The sequence below is a fragment of the Pterocles gutturalis genome, unplaced genomic scaffold (genome assembly GCF_000699245.1).
Source record: "Pterocles gutturalis isolate BGI_N339 unplaced genomic scaffold, ASM69924v1 scaffold17458, whole genome shotgun sequence".
NCBI classification, from domain to species: domain Eukaryota; kingdom Metazoa; phylum Chordata; class Aves; order Pterocliformes; family Pteroclidae; genus Pterocles; species Pterocles gutturalis.
This window is the reverse complement of record NW_010125985.1, coordinates 28,116-33,738: the sequence shown is the minus strand read 5'-3', so window position 1 is coordinate 33,738 and position 5,623 is coordinate 28,116.

The window sequence follows — 5,623 nt, the reverse complement described above, 5'->3', positions numbered from 1 at the left end:
GGGACAATATCTTACAGATCAGTAAATTACGTATGTTATTAGTTCTTTTTCCTATCTATGCCAAATAATTAATTCTCTTTTATGATTTAACATTGGATGGAAAGGAATTCCTTGTCAGGATGTGTGTACAAAGGGGAAACAAAGCAGCACGTCATCCTGGTAGGTGCTCTAATAGTTCTTATGCAATCCAGCATCACAAACTGTCCGGAAACAGAAGTAATACAGATTGAATTGTATCATGTCAGATGAATCAAAAGCTAAAGCTCGGGCTTTTTTTTTTTTTAATGTATGAATATATGTAACATCTCTCTGTAGATATTTAATATTTCTGGGGTGATGGGGAGCTGTCAGCATCTGCAGTTCCCCTGCCATTGCATGGTCTGCATACTTTCAAAACACTTCGGAGTCCAGAAAGAGTTTATGCTACATATATGGGATGACGAAATTCTAACCAAACTTACCTCTAAGAGCAGTTGTCTGCAATTTGTTCAGCTCCATTTTCTGATGTTGAAGTATAAACTTACTTGTCATACATGACCTGAGGAAGCAGAATTGTATCTCACATCTCTAGGCTTATAGAGTTCAAAAGGTTGATTATATGTTTTCAATAGCAATTTTCCAGCCCAGTAGTTTACCATATCAATTACTGTACAGTAGTAAATGTGCAACAGTTCCTGTTGCACAAATGCACAGCAGATATAATATAGCCATTTCAGAACTACCTTGGTTTCTCTCTTGCTTCATCTCCTATTTTTCAGACTCCTGTACCAAGTATCTGGGCTGTTACATCAGATACGTTGATCATTAATTTGGATTTTCCTATATAAACAACAAAGCAATGAGCATACACAATATTAGGACAATAAGAAGCACACATTGAAGTAAAATGATGTTCAGTGGCAACAAATCTGACAAATTATTTAAAACAGAGAACATCAACTAGAATTCCTTGGAAATAGCCTTCCTCTGAGGCAATAGGGAAAGGAACAAGTCAAGATGCTAAAATCTAAAATGGTAGAAATCTAGAATAGAGTAGCATAGGATTTGAGTAATCCAATTCTCCACAGGCATTGTGCGAAAGAGCCTTAGGTCTTGTGTGCACTCTTTAGAGCTACTCCAGCTCTTGCCATGCACTGCACTCCACAAAGCCATCTTCTGAGACTTGAACAAACCTAAAAACCAAAAGCAAAACTGTGTGCCACAGGAGTAGAACAGCTTAAAAGCTTATGTTCTGTTCCTGAAATGGTTGGGAAAATGCTAAATAAAAGCATCATCTTAAGATGATGACTGTCCACAAAGGCGAAAGCCCTTTTCTGGACAATGAAGTGACCAAGTGGATATATATAAATACAGAGCAGATGTGAATTTTTTCTTATACAGAAGATGCTCCACACTCTGGACAGACAGGAAGCCTTAATCTGAAGGAAAGCAGGGAAAGAACTCGCAGAACAATCTGATGTCTTTGTGTCATCCTAGAGATCCTCAACCTCTTTCTCCATCAAGTAGACTGAATCTAAAATTTGCTGCTTGTTCTGTGTAACTACTGTAAGATGTGCAATGCAAAGCTCAGTCCTCAGACCTTTATTATCTCACATCCTGTAGCTTCCTCTTTGACTTGATGAATCTTAACAACCCTCACCGTATACCTCTTCAGAATGCTACACGAGTATAGTGAGTGATAATGAAAAGAAGCATAGTGTTTGCTTTTGTAATATGTGCTATAATTTACATGAACTTGTCATTATATGAGCGTAAAGAATGTGTAGAAAAGTTTTGTGCTGTTTTATCTGTCCTTTACTCAGCAATTAAGAGTGCACCGATACAGATGTTATCGAAGTCCTGACAAAGAAGCAAAATTATTCATCTACTCTATCATCGTGGACATCTTGAATACTAACTAGAGCTTTCTTGATCAGAATTGTCAAAAGACACTTCCCCTGCTTTCCTATGAGGGAACATCTTTTCTGTCAGATGCTGTCTTTCATATGGACTATAAAGGATCTCTCCTGCTTCATTTTGCATTTTTTCTGTCCATGAAGAAACATAGCACTATAAATGTGTCTGTCTTTACTTCCTTTCTTTCTCTGATGAGTAGGTTTGTTTTTTTTTTTTTTAGTAGAAAAGTTTTTCATGGCTTTGTTGACATTCTTTTCTTGGCAGTATAATTCTTAAAGCTGTCGTTTTATTTTTTTAAATATATACAATTCTATTGGTCCTTCACTTCTGCCCATGTGGTAGAGAGCTAGAGTGCAGGGTCTAATTCTGTTCTTGATGTTTAGATATTTGATTTGATTGGATTTAATACAAAAAATATTCCTATACTGAAAGTAAAAACTGGCATATGTATGCATGTGCTTTTAATAACATAGCTGAACGTTTGAACACCTTTTACTCTATCAAACATATCATTCTGGGATGACAGTCCAAGGTGTCAGATGTGAAACTCTGGAGGATGCTTCCCCATCAAAGGCATCTGGGTTCATTTGCCAACTCCTGGGTCAGTTATGCTGGCAGCTTGAATTTGCCTTTAGGTCATTAGTGTGGATAGGTTGCTAATAAGCTTTCTGGGCTATGTTTTTTTCCTGACACCATTTTTAACTTATTTTGTACTCTGAAGAACCAATGCATTTTAATTTTGTTTGTGTATAAGGTCTTGCACGAATTCATTGATGAGATTTCTTCATAGGTCTTCTCCTTGATTCTAAAAGCACAACTGCTCTTGTTGTGAGTCATGTTTTCAGAATACTAAATATATTTGGGGTAATGCACACCTTTTAAAGTAACTGAAGATCTATTTTTCTTTTGAATTTGAAGAAACAAGACAGAGGTTTTAATTTATAATGGTACATTCTTATGGGGAAGCCTTTCCCTGTAACAAATCCTGCTAAAATGCGTAAATTTACTCAATGCATGCTATGTTGAATTTACTTTGATTAATGAATATACGTCATACTTCTTATTCTATGAATGTCTGTAATTTTAGATCTTTGTTTTGTCCTGCCACTTTCAGTCTTTTTATTTAATCTCAATTTTAAATCCATGTATGCTGAGAAGTCAGGTCCTGGCAGTGACGTAGTAGCATCCTGACACCTTGTGAGAGCTTTAAGCTGTACAGCATAATGCAAAACAACAACATCTCCTGTGGTTTAGGATAATGCTGTTCTGCCTGTGGTGCTTTACTGTAACACCTTTTTACGGTCTGTGCAATTCTTGTAAGGCTTTAAAAACACCAATCAAATATTAATGACAAAATCCTTACATTACTTTAAATAGATAAATCAATAAGAGTAACGTTACAGAGTTCTGGAATGGTTTTAGTCCAACAGAAGTGTCATTTTTCTTTTTTCTGTGAACGATTATGAGTGAGTGATGCCAGACACAAGTCTGCCAGGGAAAAGAGGGACAATGGCACGAGCATATCCAGGGCAGCGTGGCACGATGGGTGCTCCTGGCACTTCCATCAGTCTCTAATCCTGCTCTGTGCGTGGAGCAGCTGCTGGAGCCTGGGGACAATGTCATTCCCACTTCAACATCGTCCTCTCTTTCATTATAGTTTACCGCTATAGCTTTATGAAGGCTTTAAGTGGCTATTGTTGCCCAAAGGGGCAGAGGGGTCCACTGTCCCCTTTCTTTGAGCAGTGGGTGACCTGGCTTCTTGGGCTGAGCCAGGTTTGTAGTAAGCTGGCAAGAAAATAAATTGATGGTGCATGATCTGAGTTCTCCCTGTTGGATCCCGTATGATTCTATGATGTGTTCCTGGTACGTACCTATGGTTCATGTGTACCCATGAAAACTGACTTGGGTAATTTGATAATTTCAAATTCAATTTTGAAATCATTGTTTAACGCTGCTGCTCAGCAAGGTGTAGCAGATGAGCTCCACAGAGCACACAATCACTATTCCAAAGTCGATCTCTGTGTGTGAGATGTTTACTGCTGCGCTCTTTCTTGTACATGGAATGAAACCTGATGAAAAATAATTTCTCATTTTCAGAGGGGGTGCTTCTTGGTCTAGTTAGGACATGAATAATTATCTATTCTGAAAGAAATACCAGTAGGCAATGCAGCTGGTTATGTGAAAAGTCTGTGTGGTGGTGACTGCTGGTTTGAGCATACGAACCTGCACTGGGAGATTTTTATTTTTTTTTCCTGGCCTGCTTTTGTAGCCTAGGGTTATTTTTTTCTTCGATGCTGGAAAAAGAACTTTTAAAAAAAATGCCTGATAAAATTGTTTTTTTTTATTAGAAAATGCCATTTCTCTGCTATCAAAAGGCTCTAAAAAAGCAGTGACTTTGATTTTTTTTTTTTAAATAACTTAGAGGAATTTTGACAAACTCTATGCTTGATTTGTAATTTTAAAATATTACTGCATATACAGTGACATAATTTACGATATAAAAAGAGAGAGAAGCAACATCAGAATGACATATTTATGGATTTTTTTATTTTATGAAGAAAGCAATGTTAAGATTTTAATTTTGTAGGGAATATCCCCAAGCTGGTTCATTTCAAAATTTTCTGTGTACTGGGAACTGCAGACTTTGACCAGTTCTAGTTGGAAGGGTCAGTTCCTTGAGCCTTCATTAGGCAATCTGGGATTTCAAAAGGAAGTGCAATCCATACATTATCACTGTATGGGGAGCATTAGTCTTTACAAAAGGTTTTTCACACTGTAAAATATTTGGATTTGATTCTTAGCTTTTGAGTGAGAAGTATGATGTGCAGTCCCTAACTGCAGCTGCCGCACAGTGAGTCTGTCCCTTGTTTTGTGTTCACTTCTGTGGCAGCAGGTGTGGTTTCAGCTCCCCTCACCTACTCTGTGAGCTGCCTGCCAGGCTGCTCTCTGGATGGGCAGTGGTTGGCAGGATTTGCTGCTTTGCTTCTCTGACTCTCTGTGAGTATGGGAGCTGGTATTTTAATCATCAGTGCTTCCAGTGGAATGTAAACTGGCAAAAGTTGTTCCCAGAGGCAATATTTCTTCTCATTAGTTTTTTTTTAATTGCCTTTATTACAAGTCACTTGCTAAGAAAAGCAGGACAGCTTTTGGGTTCTTCTCTCTGTCTTTCTGAGTTTGACCCTGCTTAGAAGATCAGATTAAAAAACCATTTACAGAACATGTGAATTTGCTGTATGAGTATTCACACAATTAGAAATGAGGTGATATCTGCAAAAAGTGGTATCTATAATTAAGGCATGGAAAAATGCTTGTGTTCTTTTCCTTGTCCTTTAATTAGGATAAATGTCTGTATTTCTCTCTCCTAATGATCTGTGTAGCATGGGGGTCACCTGAACACATGTGGAAAGGGGAAGTTTTCCTTAAAAATAAAGTGAGCTGATGAGTGTGGTGCACTCAAGTACTCAGGAGCTCAGGGAGGTATGACCAAACAGCTGTAATAACTTGTGTACTGAAGAAGAAAAGAAGTGGAATGAGTGACTGGTAAGTAATAATGGTAGTCTCTTTGCTCCAGCCCCTTTTTCTCTTGTTTTCCTTTAGAAATCGTTAGTATTTGTGAGTCTGCATGGACTACATGCTCTTTTTTTTTGCAATGCCACGCTTAATGCTTGTTTGCTTTTGTGGCAATATTCATAGTAAAAGGCCTTACTCAGATATTCAGAGGGTGGAG